Source organism: Castor canadensis, chromosome 1 (genome assembly GCF_047511655.1).
Source record: "Castor canadensis chromosome 1, mCasCan1.hap1v2, whole genome shotgun sequence".
Classification (NCBI taxonomy): Eukaryota; Metazoa; Chordata; class Mammalia; order Rodentia; family Castoridae; genus Castor; species Castor canadensis.
Genome location: NC_133386.1, coordinates 171,573,469 through 171,589,278, shown reverse-complemented (window position 1 = coordinate 171,589,278; position 15,810 = coordinate 171,573,469). Strand labels below are relative to the sequence as shown.

Genomic DNA, 15,810 nt, shown 5'->3' with positions numbered 1-15,810 from the left:
ACCTATTATTCATCTGTTGATGGATTCTTCGGTTGATTCCAGATCTGTGAATGGTGCTGCCATAAACATGGGAGTGCAGGAGGACCTGGAAAAATCTCTGTTGTGGGGCTATCTATGCACTCTGGGGCGTTTAGCTGCATCTAGAGCCTCTACCCACTAGAAGCAGTGGCATCCATCCCCTCAAATGTCCCTAGAGCAAAATCACCCGTGTCTGAGAAGAGTGGTTAAGAGCAAAGCCTGTTGAGGCATACAGCTGGGGCTTTGCTCTTGCTGGTGTGGCAATCGTGGGCTGTCCTTTTAAGCTGCTATTTCCTTTCCTGGGAAACAGACAGCATTAGTTCCTACCGCACAGGTTTGCTGAGGATTAAACACAATAGGGACTTCTGAGCCTGCAGCACAGTGCCTGTCACACACAGAGCACTTGCCTAATCAGGGGAGGGTTAGGAGCTGCCTCTGTCCCTAGGTGGTATATATTCTGGAAATACAGTGCAAATTGTCATGTGGAATATTAAAAAATGCATATTAAAAAAACCCTAAGTTATATTTCAAACCCAAAGAGTGAAATAAAATGTGGATTAAGCAGGGATTTTAAGATATATATTTTAAGATCTATAGTCTCTTCTGTCCCCTTCAAGGGTAGGAACAGTCAGAGGGAAGAGGATTTGGCTCTGTGTCCCCATCGATGGTCAAGACTTTCACATTAGCCTGCTACGACATACTTCTGTGCACAAGCTCATCAGAATCACCACTGGGATCTTTGTGTATAGAGGGGTGCACAGTCATGCTCGCCAACAGAATAAAGTACAGACAGGTACCTCACACCAGGCTTTCAGCCAGGGCAACAGTGAGTCCACTGCAAACGATGAACAGCAGATCCCTTAAAAATCATAGGCCACTTGAGACTGGCCAATCTGGAATGGATTCTTGTAACAAGGAAGAGCTGTACTGAGTAGCCAAGCCTGAATCCTGGCAGGAGAGACGACCCCTGTGTCTCTCACTGTTCCAATGGACGGTTGGGGTGAACATCATCACCCACAGTGCCCCAAGCTGCTGAGGGTTTAGGCACTTTTGTCGCAGCCACAGTAGACACAACCACGGTCCCTGTGCCCACTCCTTCATCACAGACTTGCTTATCTCCAAAAGGAACACCAGCCCAGCCACCACCACCCAGAAGTTGGATGGACCGTGGCAGATGAAAGGGACTTTCACTTTCACTTGACCTCACCCTGAGGTATAAGAATCTCACATTTTGGCTAGGAGAGGGTGAGACTCAGCCCTAGAGACTGGATGTCATCAGATCTGAGCCTACAGGACATATGCAAGGATATCCAACTCAGCCTTGTCTCTCTGTGTGTCTCCAGAGCAGCTCTGAAAAGCATAAGGGCTGATGACACAGCTGGTGAAGGCTGAAATTCCAGTGATGTCCCTCGGTGGCTGTGTTGACTATGGAAAAGTTCTGTCCCTTCTACAGCTTCAGTTTCCTCATATGAAACTCAAAAAATGGAAAAACATGAAATTGGCGTGAGGATCAAGTGGAAATGCTTGTAAAGGGCGTGGCTTACAACCGCACATATGGCAGATGACATGTCAGTGTTGATTCTTGTGATAGAACAAGAAGCCAGCCTCTCTAAGCTGGGCTGGTTGACTTTGGGGAAAATCTTGGGGTAGAGGTAGACTTCACAGTGATGGGAGAGTGTAAGGGTCAGGGAGCCCTGGGCTCTGTGCAAAAGGCAAGTTTGGACAAGTTCTATAACTTCTGTGGACATCGGTTTCCTCATTCATGAAATGAGTAGGACATGAAAATGGTTGTTTTCCTATGAAAATGAAATGATGCTGTTAAGATGTTTGGAAAAGTTTCTGATGCATAGTAAGTACTTGATAAATGTTACTTGTTTTAATAATAATAATAATAATTGTAGCTCTTCTTCTTCTTTTTTGTTTTTGAAACTCCCAGAAAGAAACTGATGGCCAAGTTCACTTCAAGTATAACTTTACACCTTCATCAAATGTGCAATTCTCTCCAGTCTCAGCCTTTGTTCACAGAAGCCATGCTCGTCCCCTCTAAGCACAGTTCTGGTCCAAGAGACTGCAAGCCATCCTGCCTCCTCCCTTCCTCTCACCAGACACAGTCCCAAGACTGCAAGCGCACCCCAAAGCCCAGGAGGTACCATGGGCTCCACGTTCCCATGCTCCAGGGCTGCTGTGTGGACAGGGAGAGCAGCGTGTGGGAAATGAGAGGTTGGTAGTGTGTAGCCCAGGATTCCTAACAGGGTCCTCTGGCACAGGAATTCTCAATTTTTGCAAATAATAGGATCAGGGATTTGGTTAATAAGCTCAGAAGAGGAAGAAGGAGACGCCCTCTGGGATTCTAGCAGGGTGGTAGCCTCTACATCCCAAAAGCTGGGAGGCTCTGCCCAGTCTCCAGACTCCTTAAAAGACAACAACCACTCAAAGAGCTTCTCTTTCCAGGAGCAATGGACAAATGCAGCCCAACTTGGGCCTGCTCAGCTGGAAGCAGACCTTTCTTTTGCCCAGTGGTGGAGCTACTAAGACCAAGGACCAAATGCTGAAAAAAAAAAATTATAATCATACTATAGTACCTAAAGTTTATTAAACACTTCAAATATCCCAGCTCTGTGCTAATAGTTTTAAAATGCATTATCTCAGTCAATGCTCACAAAATTCTCTGAGGAACTGTGTCATTTAACAGATGGCCTAGCTGAAGCTCAAAGAGGTTAGGTAACTTATTCAAAGTCACACAGCTTAGCAAGAATCGGAGCTAAGAGAGAATTCAGACCCAGAATGTCTGGGAACAAGCCCTGGAAGCTTAGCTGATTTCTACAAAGAAGGAAGTGCTTTGCCAGAGAGAAAAGCTGTCCTCAACCCACCCTCACCCCCACTGCCATTCCTTGCATGATCCCAACATCTCCCTGTACCATCTGCTGCCTTACACCCCTATCAAGCTTATTCACAAATACATAGGCAACCTATAAGCCTAAATAATGTACAGGCTCACCCATGACTCAATCAAGCTGTTTTAATTTTTAATTTGGGAAATAAAGTGGCCAATAATTATATGTGCTTTTCCTGAATTAGACTTCAGGCTGAAGAATATGGCTTGGTCCTGTCACAAGGTTGACGGGACACTGGAAACTTAAGCTGAGCTGATGCCTGCATTTCCTGTCCCCAGCCCTGGGAGACTAAGAGTCAAGACCATGTTGTGCCTTCTTCCCAGATCCCTTCTTCATTCTACTATATTATCCCCAAATTGTCACAGAACTGGCTGCCATGGGACATTTTTACTCCTCAAGCCAGGAGAGCAATTAGGCCTTTTATATAATTGTTTTTATGGTGACAGCAACAGCCAGTCCATCCTTGGTCCTTAATCAAAGTTATTGGCAGGTGAATTCACAGCATTTGCCCTAAGGATGGTGCAAGAGCTCATCAACTTCCTGCTTCAATATGAATGGCATGTCAAAAGCCTCCTCTCAGCTAGGAGAAAAGAAAATCCACATCCATGTGAAACATAGCTGAATACAAGATGGGAAGTAATTTGTGTCTTTACAAAAGAATCAAAATGTGACTCGAGCTTGGGGAATGTATTTGATCTCCTGAGAATTACATCACAGGTCATTTCCTTCCTTCATAATGTGTTTGGAAACGCATTTCATGTTCCTGGGGGCGACATCTGAAGTATTATTCCTGAGGTTTCAAGAATGTTTAGGACCCATAATGCACTAATGGGAAGACACGTCTGGTTCCATTATGGATCCACCTTATTGACTGTAAGCCATTAGGAAATATACATATTATACTGATCTTTATCATTCTTGGTGCCAGACCCAGACAAGATGGCACACACTGACAGTGGCAGGCACCAAAGTTGATCAAAACTCAAGATTGCCTTAAATAACCCACAGGGCCTTTTATCCAGATATGACAAACTATGACAATGAGGACTAGCTTTGAATCTTAAAAGGTCGGAGAGCCTTTTAAGATTCTCTATTCTTAAACCAAATGATCAAAAGGAGAGTGAAGAAGATGTAGCAAAAATACTGCCCTTGCTTCTTATTACAACCTTGGGCTATCATAGGTCCTTCTTAAGGCACAGACTTGGGGAGCCTGGTCCCCTGGGGTCTCCAGAGATGCTTAGTTTCCTACATGGAGGCCATGCACCTGTTTCTCAAGGTCTGAAGAAGCCTGGGATCCACTCACAACTCCAGTCAGAACCTCCCTTTGAATCCTTGAGTGCTCTCACAGTTGGGAATTTCTGGTCTAGAGACTCTCCTACTTGCCTCTCTTCAATGTCTCACCCCAAGACAGCTAACAGCAAGAAATGTCAGCCTTGAAGGAAATGCCCATAACAGCAAGAAAATCCTCCTAAAGTCAGAGACGAAAAATTCAGTCAGGAGAATTGAAACTCCAATCTGTCTGTGAAGAACCTATTAACCATATTACTTGCCAATTTTCAATAAAATGCTTCCTAATGCTCAGTACCAACAAATTGTCACATTCAGGCCATGTGTGGTTACTGTCAAGTATGCATCTCTGAAGGCTTAAACAATCAGACCACTGAGCATAGCATTTGTAAAGGGTTTCTGTTATGGTTATCCAGCAAGAGAGTGGTTGGCTGGATATCCCTAACCATCCCTAACCTCATCTCACTCTGACCTTAGTCCTTCCACAGCTTACTAAACTACCCAGATGTTAGGCTTCCTACCTAAGAAATTGATATTCAGCAAAGAAACTATCTCTGAGAAACGCTTGTCCAGCTGTTACAAATATTTATTCATCATATATATGTGTGTCTATATATATTTACCAAATATATATACATTTATCAAATGTCTAATAGACACTCATCACCATGCTAGGTGCTAGAGACACAGTAGTGAACAAAACATAGACGCTGCCCTGTCCTGATGGACAATTAGCCAGGACACACTTCCAAAACAATAGCAACTCTTTCCAAACTTGGCTGAGCTCATTCCCCACCTCCTTGGGAATGGAATGGGACAAGAGCAGAGAAAGCCAGGCAACCAACTCTGGCATTTGGGGATAAGCAACCATGAAAAGAATTTCTACCAGGTTTAAAAGCACAACTGATCCTCTTCCATCCGGCAACCCCACGTCCTTGCCTTTACAGAAAACCCCTGCCAGGACATGGAGTTGGCAGACAGGATAAAGCCTCTGGATTTCACAAAGCAACCTCAGCCAAAACCAATCTCCTCTGGGGCGGAATAAAGCAGTTGGTTGTCTGGATGGCTGAACGTCTCTGCCCAAGACAATGGTGTGTTTATGTGGAGGAGAGTCAGGAGCAGGTTGTTAACACAAAACCCACCGTAAACAGAGCTGTTAATTCAGTTGCTGGCAGGGGCTTCTGTTATCTTCTGAATACCTCCCAGAGGGGATAAGCCCTACCTTTTCATTTGAGTTGGCAGCAGAGTTATTTTTTTGCACCTGTTGCTCTGCTCCGATAACAACGCAGTTAAGCATTGATTTGTTGGAAAATAAACAGAAAAAAGCAAAGAAAGGCATCTGCCCAAACAGCCTGAGCTGGTTTGACTGAGCGGTCATGCCAATTTGTTTTTCCTATAAAAACCAAAGAAAAAACCTGCATTTTCAGTTTGGATGCTACCCTCCCACTCCCTCGAATAAAAAGAGATACCAAATAGGCTGGCGGGAGCCGGCATGGCCAAGAAGCCAGAAGACCTTGTACTTTTCCATTGGCTGACTCAGCGAGGGCACTGAGGGGTGTCCGAGGTCTGGAGAGTGATATCGCCAGCCTCCAGCCAGCCGGGTTTCAGATCAAGAATCAGATTAACAAGGGCAGACAAGGGGCCACTGGGAGGTGACCGAAACCCAAACCATACTCTTCCAAATGGTTGATTTCCAAAAGTCAGTATGCTTCAGGGAGTAGGTGTGGTCTATGCATTACCTCCTAAGCAGACTCAGCACACACCCCCGATCTCAGTCTAGCCTCTCCCCAGACGTCCTACATCCAACCCTGGGCAAAAAGCCAAATTTGAAAACCCCCAATTCTTGGACCATAGATTTCTCATCTTGAAGATAAAGCTCACCATACCTACCTGTGAAGACTCACTCATAGTTTGCCAAGGGACTTGCGGTGCAAGGACCCAGGTAGAGAGGGCCTGAAAGGTACAAGGCGTGATTTCTACCCTAATCCAGGCACCATGGCATTCTCATTTCTTATTAGTTTGTCAACATCACATGATGAGCTAAGACCAAAAAGGGCTACAAATTGCTAAACAAATCGTCCAAATGGAGATCATGGCCACACTAATTAGTCAACGGCATCATTGCCTGACCATCAACACATACAGTCAGAGGAAGCTTCTTAATATCTCTGGTTAAGCTGGAGAAAAATGCATAGTCATAGGCAACCTGCAGTGTTCCCCCAGAAAATCACCGTCCCCCAGTTTTCTCTCAGCCATCGGGCCCATTACCACCAGATCACTGGCTTCACTTGGTAAGGAGGGAGGGTAGAGCATTGGAGATTGACTGCTAAACATGGCTTCACCAGGAGCATTAGAACAGGGTGATCTAACAGGGGAGGGACATGGCTGGCTGAGCACTCCCAAGCATTCTTGTCATGAGTAGGGCAGGCAGTGGAGTGCCTCGAACCAAATCAGGCATCAGAAATAGAAAATATTTAACAACTCCCTTAGTTGACTGAAAAATAAATAAGACCAAATGAGCAGGAATGTGGGAAGGGTGGAGGGCGGTAAGGGGTGGGGATTGAAGCGAGGGACTGGTTGGGATAGACCAGGACAATGGTTTGACCATTTGAGAGTCAAGTTTCCTACCAGGAAAACACCAAGGTACTCAAGTCAAGGAAAGATCAACAGCCACCAATTTGGAATCTCACTGACTGTATAATTAAAAAACAAGAAGTACTATGATGGTGGGATAGTTTGTGTTCATTGAGTGTTTATTACATGCTATGAATTGAGCTAAGCTTTACATGAATTATCTCATTTAGTTCTCTCGAGAACGTCAAACCTCAGCACTAATATCTCCACTTTATAGATGAGGAGACACAGAGAAATCAAACAACTTACATTAAGACCCGGATCTAGCAAGTGGACTGGATGTGTTATAATAAGTGTATTTGAGGAAGGATAGGAAAGACAGATAATTCTTTGTGACTTTGAAAATAGAGCCTTGTGTTTCTAAAGAAGAGAAAGATATCTTTTTAGGACTTCATATTTTTAATGTGAAAGTCAGTTAAGAATGGCTCCCATAAATTTTCCCTAACTGTGAGTAAAAGACCTATCAATCATAGTGTTGTAATATGGAAGCTCTCCTTTGCGGCACAGCTGTCCAGATGCTACAGAAGTACCAGTTCATGGTCCCTCAAACTCAACGATGAAACTTGACTCTGGGTTGCTGGGGATGTAGCTCTGCGACAGAGCCCGTGTTTAACATGTGCAAGGCCCTGGATTCCATCCCCAGCCCCCAAACAAAGCAAAACGAAAAACTTCAGTCTGGCTTCCTGTTGAAAGCCCCAGACTGACTCAGGGGTTGAAGTGGCTGCCTGAAGCCATCTCATACTTATTAACCATGATAAAAGAGCAGTAATAACAACAGGAAAAATTGCTGAAAAATTTAAGGGAAATTATGGCTTCTTTGGAGGAGCCGTCATGTGGGTCCTGAGGGCAGACCTGCTTGTGCTGGGAACACCACGTTGACACATCCGGAAAGCCTGAAGTCTGTCAAACAAAGAAATCCAGCAAAGTCCTCCTCCTCTTCTGCCATCACTGTGTCCAAGGCTCTGTCCAAGACTTTGCAACAGACTGTCAAAACTTAGCCCTAAAATACAGACAGAGCCTTCTAAGACTTATTCCATTCTTTGCCGCTTCCAAAGCAAATGATTTCCAATTTCCTTGCAAATTAGAGGACCCTCCTCTTTAGAAAAAGAGTTTTCTTTGTTCAGATACTGTCATTAAATGACAGCATGCAAGAAGGCTGAGCCCCCTTTTCAGGGTCTTCTAGAACATAGACTCTCCACACTTCAGGTCTCATTTTCCCTTCACAAACAGACTGTTCTGCTTTTCCTAACTCACTGGTCTATGCAGCAAGCACTCTCGTAAACCAAACATGAAAATCCATCAGGAAGGCAAGCTACCCGAGAGCTTTCTGAGGAATCTAATACCCTCCAGCTGATGCTTTAGAGGGGAAAGCTGTTTCAGATAAACAAAAAAACTTGTCAGCTCTTAACAAGGGCTGACATCTTTCCCCCTGGGTGGGCCAGATAAGAACATGCAGGGGGCTCTCCACAGCAGTGTCCCAGACACCCAGCATCAGCGATTGTCATACATTCAAACCGTTTCACTCCATCCAGAGGCAGGACAGTCACATAATACTGCAGGACTTGGTGCAACAGGAAAACACGGAGCCCCTGGCTCAGAACTTACTAAGGATTTCAAGACAGCGAAAGCAGATAACCGAACCAAACAGTCTTAGCACAGGCCCGATGAACTGCACAAGGTGTACACTCATAATGCTGGCTTTCTCTGGGGGGTCAGTCCCAACCTACATTTACCTGAACCAGGCTGAACCACACCCACTGAGGGCAGCAAGGTTTTTCTCATCTCTGCCCCAGGTAGTTGGGAAGATAAGACAAAATATGACATCGAATATGCCTGTGACCACCCAGCCTACAGCAGGCATTCAATGAATGTTAGCTATTATTATTATTATTATCATTGCCATTGTCATTTTTATTATGTCAAGGTCCATCCACAACTCCAAGGCAACTCATAGGCAGGAAGAACATATTCCCCTGTTTTGGCACTGTCTCTCAGCTAATACTGCTCTGTCATTTCATGAACCATGTGAAAGTGAGTGATGTCAGTTAGAGCTTCTTAAACTTTATGTACCATGAACCCATTCTGCAACCTGTTGAGATCTTTGAAACCCTTCTCAGTTATCAAAATACTTTCTAAAAACACATGTGTGATAGCATAACAACATATGCACTTCTTTGTTAACACGTTAAATAACACTATCTAGTACATGTCTAATAACTTCTGTGATGTCAGATGATATTTTGAAACATCTGCACCAACTGTAATATCACACTATAATGTTTGTGACTTCTCTTGGGACTAGTCACAGTTACTGCTAATATCCATGAGAAGTTATGGGTAGCTGCATATCTAGTTAAAGGTTATGGAAAACACTAATGTAATTTTTTCCTATCCGCCTGAATTTCTCCCCAGGAATACTAAGAGATTTGTGGACAATAGTCTAAGAACTCTGGTTGTTTTCACTAAAAGCAAGAACAACTTACTCAACACAGCCCCTAGAAACCACTTCCATGCAGCCAAGGTGCACACATTTGAGCAATTTACCAAGAGGCCAACCCCACAATGTCCAGGCAAAATAAGTAAGTAGATTTTTTCCCCCCAAGGCTTCTAGCATGCTGCTTCAGTAGCAACTGTCAGGAGAAATCTGCAGACACCCTCCAAAATTTTAGAAGTGGGCAACAGTGTAAAGTGCATAGAGGGAGACTGTGTCTTCTGGAGGCCCCAACATGCCAAGGCATCAAGGCACAGGGATAGGAACATCTGCATGCCTGACCCAGGTCTTCCCCAAGACTTCCATGGGTTGTAGTTTGCAGCCATCTCAAAAAGAGGCACAATTTGGAGGTCCCCTTTAACATGGGTTGTTCCATTTCCCCACCACCCATCATCCCCACATACTGCATTTCTTTCCCAAAGTTATGGTGCAGAATCAGAGTTGCTCAAAATGATAAAAAAATCCTAGAATTTAATACTCATCCACTCCAATCCAATGGAGACTCACTGGAAACATTCAGACTGAATATTTGTCCTTGACTTCTAGTCTGCATACTACTATTTACTCACAAGCATTTGTCCAGGTACTTTCATAGTCTTTGCTTAATTTACTCCTTACAACACCCCAGAGCAGTAGATGTTATTAACCCCATTTTCCAGATGAGAAAACTTAGATGTGAGAACTTGCATAATTCACCCAAAGTCACTCTACTACCCAGTGACAGAGCCCAATTTGAACCCAGGTATTCTAACTCAAGATCCAATGTTTTGTACCACATTCCAGCTGTCCCCAGGTCCCCCAAACTGGTTGCCTCCTGTCCCTTCAGACACACAGCAGCCAAAGTCTGCTTTAAATCAGTATTCCTCTACCCACAGCCTCTGGCCAGTGGGGACTTAGATGGTAGGACATGACTAGCTTCCCTCTGATTTCTAAGTAGACAAGATTGAGGCACAGGACAAATTTACGGCCAAATTTACAGGCCACTGCAAAGACAAAACAAGTCTTGTCAGTAGTCATCATGAAAATAGCTTTTTCCTTTCAGACTCCACGCACCTCTAGAACATATCCTCAGCTCTACCGAAGGAAGTTTTTAAAAGGCTCTTAAGAACGATTCTGGAATAATCTCTACCAGATGGCCATATTCGCCAAACCATATTGTCATACACAGAAGTAGAAGACCCTCTTCCTAGTCCAAGAAAAGCTCAACGGTTCTGGAGGAAGTTTGCTAAGTAAGGGAAGGAGGCTTTGAGGGCCGGGGTATGGGGGAAGATTGGAGAAAGAGCGAGAATGTGAATCCAATGAATCAGAATAAGGGCTCAGAATGTGGTTGGGGGTAGTGAAATCATTTTCAGAAGGACTATTTTACAGGGTGTCGCTTTTAAAACAAGGTCAATTAATACCCTAGGAACATTCTTAAATAGGACTTGCTTGACCCTGTTGCAATGGTTGCTCTAGATACAGAGCTGAGGCCCTCAGGGAATACCAAGGGCTCCAGTTTGGCTGCCCAGTGGCTGGGCAGCCCTGTTGCCCATACAATTGCCCACTGGGACTTTCTCTAGAATGGAGTCCATATCCTTCCCATCTTCCCAGTAGTTCATGGACAATCAGTGCTACAAGCTCGTGATAACCTGTTTGAACAGTGGATGCCAGGGTGGCAAACACTCACTGTTCAGTGGGAGACTGGTGTTCATGGAAGACACCATTATAGTACTGCTCACATACATTTGCTGCTCCCCGTGGTCACAGCAGCCTGCTTCATCCACTTCCACACTCTTACCAGCTTTGAGTGCACAAAGCAAACTGATAAAGATGAGAGGTAACATGGAAGTAGACGGTAACACCACTATGAAGCCTCCAGGGTTCCTTCACTAAGTGTAGCCAAAGTTTTGAAGAGCCTGAGGAAGCAACATAAGATCTTCTTTCCTGTCTCATCCTTGAAGGACATCTGCTGCCCATTTCTCAGCTAGCCTACTGAACCTTTCAGGCACAACAGTCCCCTCTCCCACTCTAACCCCACCTTGGTCACCATGGCCACAGAATCTGAGGGTTGAAATGACTCTTAAAGATGGTCAGGTTTGTCTAGAGGAGGAAACTAAAATTCAGAGAGGTGGAGTGTGGTGCTTTGGAGCACAAGCTTTGCCACGTCTCCTGACTGCATCCCAAACACTGTCCCACTCTTTGCCTTCCCTATACTGTGTTCTGATCACTCCAAAGACAGAATCTGGCCTTTTTTAGGGGAGATTCTTAAATATCTTTGTTCCCCTTAAAATCCAGTTTTGTTTTATCAAACAACTCTAAAAGTTCCGAGGAAATTTCTACTCTAGCACCATCCTGTCTTCCTGACCTCAATGCCATTTGACTAGAAAATAGGTCCCTCTTGACACAGTTAATAAGGGGAACCATTCACCCCAGAACACCACTGATTTTCTACACAGCTTAACAGACTGGCCCTTTAAAACCTTCCAAGTTAAAGAAACATAACAATTTTAATAAGAGCACAATTTCCTGCTCCTTAGAATAAATCATACCATTTAAAATCATTTTATAAAAAGTTAAATGTGAAAATGTCAAATAAAGTGAATTTTCCACCCTCTCCCTTCAGTTATTCAGAAACAGAGTTAAGAGAACCTGGCAAGATGAGGCAGCCTCCTGCCTCTTGTCTTCGGAGAGCAGCTCCACCTCAGACTCAGCTTATCCTAGCTGAAAGTCACTGCACCATGCTCAGTTACCCAGGAACAAAGGCAGGGTGAAGGTGTGTGGTCTCCAGACACCATGCAATGCAACCAGGGCCCACCCACAACAGAAAAGACTAGCTTCCTCTCTACTAGAGAGCAAACTTAACGAGAGAAATGGGCTTAAACGGCAGCAAAATGGGGTAACCAAAATTCAGATTTAGAGATTGTATTTGCTTCCTTTAAACCATGGCATTTTCTCTCAAGTGTGTGGCAGGTTCTGCTATGGTATTCCTGGTATTCAACTTACCCAAAGTCACATCTGTTTGAAAGGACACAGGTATGCGAGGAAGACGACACTTCCAAATGTGTGTGAGCCTCTATGACTGCATGGTGCTCTAACATGAAACAGGGTTCTCACACAGGGCTTTCAGAAACACAAAAGAGTCCAATAAACACTACGCAGTGCTCAAATCCCTGAATGTGGGGAGGCATGGGAAGAGGTAAGACGGAAATAGGACTTTGCAAGATTCCAGAAAGCTAAACTCCACTTGCTGAGAAAGGAACTTTGGCCCAAAGCATTCACGTTCTGTCCTGAAACCTAATATGAGTTCTTCCCAGTTTCCAACTAGCTGACTGAATGAATTGAGTACACACCTCCGTTTTCATTGTGTGCCAGGCCCTCATGGAGTCAAAGGGAGACTGAAAGAGAATCATGAATGGTCAGTAAATGGACGTACTTTCAGATACCCTCAAACAGGGAATCATGAGTGTCAATGCAGGGCTTGTCAGATGTCGAGAAAGATTCAAGGCACTTCATGAGCGATCACAATATATTAATATGTTAAGTAATATAAAAAAATTAAAAAGTTTGTATGAATTTAACAAATAGGTAATTTTTAGCACAAAAGAATCTAATTGAATTTGAGAACTTTTGTGCAAATGAGACCTGGACCAAACACACTGTCGAACCCACAGCCACCCTTAAAAAGTCCTGACTGAGGACCATCTTGAACAGTGATGAGAGAGAACTTTGAGCACAGCCATTCCCTCAAAGTTGTTTTCTTTCAGAAAACCTCTGTCAAACAGTTTGTAAGCACAGAGGATTGTCTCTATGAGATATGTATATAGATTTATAGATATAGATATATCAGTATATATATTTGTCACAAAAAAGGACAAGTGGAACCTTCTTCAAACTTCAATGGCAGCTATAACAATCATTCTTAAAATCTCTTAAGAGCCTTTTCTGATAGCACTTCTTAACCATGAAAATCTTCCAAATAACATGTTGTCATGCCTGCTGTTGGAATTGACACGTCTCTTGACCTTATCAAGGTAGCACATAGCTATTCATGATCCCCAACTTCTCCTTTCCACACTTTAGAATCTCTTTAAATGCCTCCTCACATCTGCACCCACAGAACCAATGCCTGAACTAGAATTTCCAACATAAAGCTTTCAGGATCCAAACCTTCACTCACTTTCTCCCCGTTACTGAGGTCAGTGCAGACTACCACAGCGAGACCCGTGAACTTAGACTCACAGCATTGTACACTTCACCTTAAAAACACATCATTCCCAAATAGAACTTTGGGTATGCTCTATCAGCAAAGACAGATCTTGGAAATGCAACATCTCCACCTTGGTCTATTATTAATTCCCCACTAATCCCAGTTCCATCCACACTGGAACCAACACTTCTTCACCATGTACAAACAAAATCAAGAGTCCCTATACCAAAGGCATTTGTTGCTGGTGAGTCATGTCTGCCTGTCTGGTCATAGCAGCTCACAAAGGGATATAAAGAGAAACAAAGGGTTATTTTGTCCCCTTGTGAGATAGTAAAATCCTTTACCTAAATTGATTTTGGTTTTCTGGACAGTCATTTTTAAAGGCTCAACTCTCCCCAGCTCACCCCTGCCTACCTTGGCTGACTGACCCCTGTGATATGGATTTTTTGCTTATCAGTCAGTTTCCAACAACTGGAACATACTGAAGATGAATTGGCCTTTCGCTTTAACTCATGAGTCAGAAAAATTGCCTGCAGAAGACATCTCTAGAAAGTGAGATGGTGTGCTCTGAGCCCTTCAGCTCCTTAGCCAACCAGCTCTTCATGGAGTGATATCAGAGTCACCTATCCCTATCTGCTTTTTGTTTCAAAAGAATCCAACCCAGGAACTGGCTTTGCCTCAAGAACAGAGGAAAATCAGGGAGCTTTAATATTCCCAGTGTTTAGAAGTCCAAAAAATGCAGGAAAATCACAGATCAACTCCAAAGCAGTCCAGCTGCACTCCCCTCCCCCAATAAAATTCTAACAATATAATACCCAGTGAGGTAAACCCAGGTAAAACCAGCTTTACTTCCTGCCAGCTGCCTCCGGGAGTCTGTTTTATTCTCATCTGTCTGATTTAAGACAGGCTTCTCTTTCCACGCAGGTGTTTGAATTCCAGAGTCAAAAAAGATTTAAAAATAAGGACTTACCTCATTTACCTAAAGATTCTGGGTGGGAAATCCAATAGCGCTGGCTAATGGAGAGGAGGTAGCAGGTAGCTATCACGCCAGCTCCTACGGGGATGGGGAACTACAGTGCTATCACATCTGAGCCCTCATCAGAGTGAAGATAAATGCATATGACAATAATTTAAAATCATTTTGTAGGATGTTAAGCAATAAGCCACCAACCGGGAATTCCCTAAGTCACTTCCCCCTCTTCTGATTGGCTGCCCAGCCCTTTAAAAAAATAAAATAAAGGATTACAAACATTGGCTCATTTGCATTTGGCCAACTCACACGTTAGTGTTCAAACAAAACAGGTCTAACCAGGTTATGCTTGTGTCTCCAGAACAGAGACAACCTGTTAATGGATGAGGAATTGATTTGGTAGTGACTGTTCTTTTCGGCTTAGAGGCAGTTTCAGGTGAGAAGCACCATGCTCCCCAAGAACATCCTTGGGAAAGCAGAAGGTAAAAGCAAAGTGAGAGGAAGTCCAAATCTGGTAGAGATGACGATAGAGGGGCATGGGGTCCTCTTGAACATCAAGGTCATTTTCTAGCTTGTATTTACTCCACTCTACCTTGGCATCAAAATCTTAGCCCTGACTGTGCAGGTACCAGGTTTGAAAGCTCCCAACCAGTTCTCTCCCCAATCATCATGGCTGCCTCTTTGATAGTGACCTCTGGCAATTTCAAAGACCTCCGGACTTTGAAAAGGCAATTTCTCCCAGGGAAGAACGTTGGGAGAAAGTTTGAAAGGGAGAGTCCTGTGAGGAAGGGTTGACTATGAGATGTCCAGGTCCAGCAGTTGGCTCTCAACAATGCAACAGCTGATTGGCTGGGGTATCCAGGTTCTTCACTTCCTTTGAACACTTACATGGTCTTTTAGACTGTTTACGGATACTTCCTATAGGAGCTACAGAAGAAGAGGCCAAGATGCTGAAACTGTGTTGAGGAGAATGTACAGATTTCAAATACCCATGTCCCCCTCACCCTGAGCCAAGAACATACAGGAAGTTTTCTGTTCTTGTCTCTCTTGGTTCCAAATGTTCCTTCACCAGAAGGAGGAACATTTGGGGTGGCAAGGAGAAATGCCACCCCTAACCATTAGCTTTCTCTCTTGGGTCTCCCCAGACACCATGGATCTTGCATGAGCAAAGCCATGCCAGCTTTCTTGAACTCACAGGGCCTCCTCTTTGTGGGAAAGGGAAGGGAAATTGAGTTTTGACAAAGAAATAAAGATTTTGTGGTCAAAACCAAGAAGTTCCTTGTGTAAAAGGCAAAGTTGGCCTAGGAGCAAAGGTGGCTGTGACTAAAAC

General features: G+C 44.0%; 1 protein-coding gene across 3 annotated transcripts in view; it reads right to left on the bottom strand.

The window, feature by feature from the left end:
• Ehf (ETS homologous factor) overlaps positions 1-14,638 on the bottom strand; it is a 39,760-nt gene extending 25,122 nt beyond the window's left edge. For 2 of the 3 annotated variants that reach the window (XM_074044317.1, XM_074044336.1), the window contains exon 1: positions 14,481-14,638. The gene's annotated coding sequence lies outside the window, so the exon portion shown is untranslated. The remainder of the gene's footprint in view (positions 1-14,480) is intronic. The other variant, XM_074044328.1, reaches the window with a different exon arrangement.
• Positions 14,639-15,810: the final 1,172 nt, after the last annotated feature.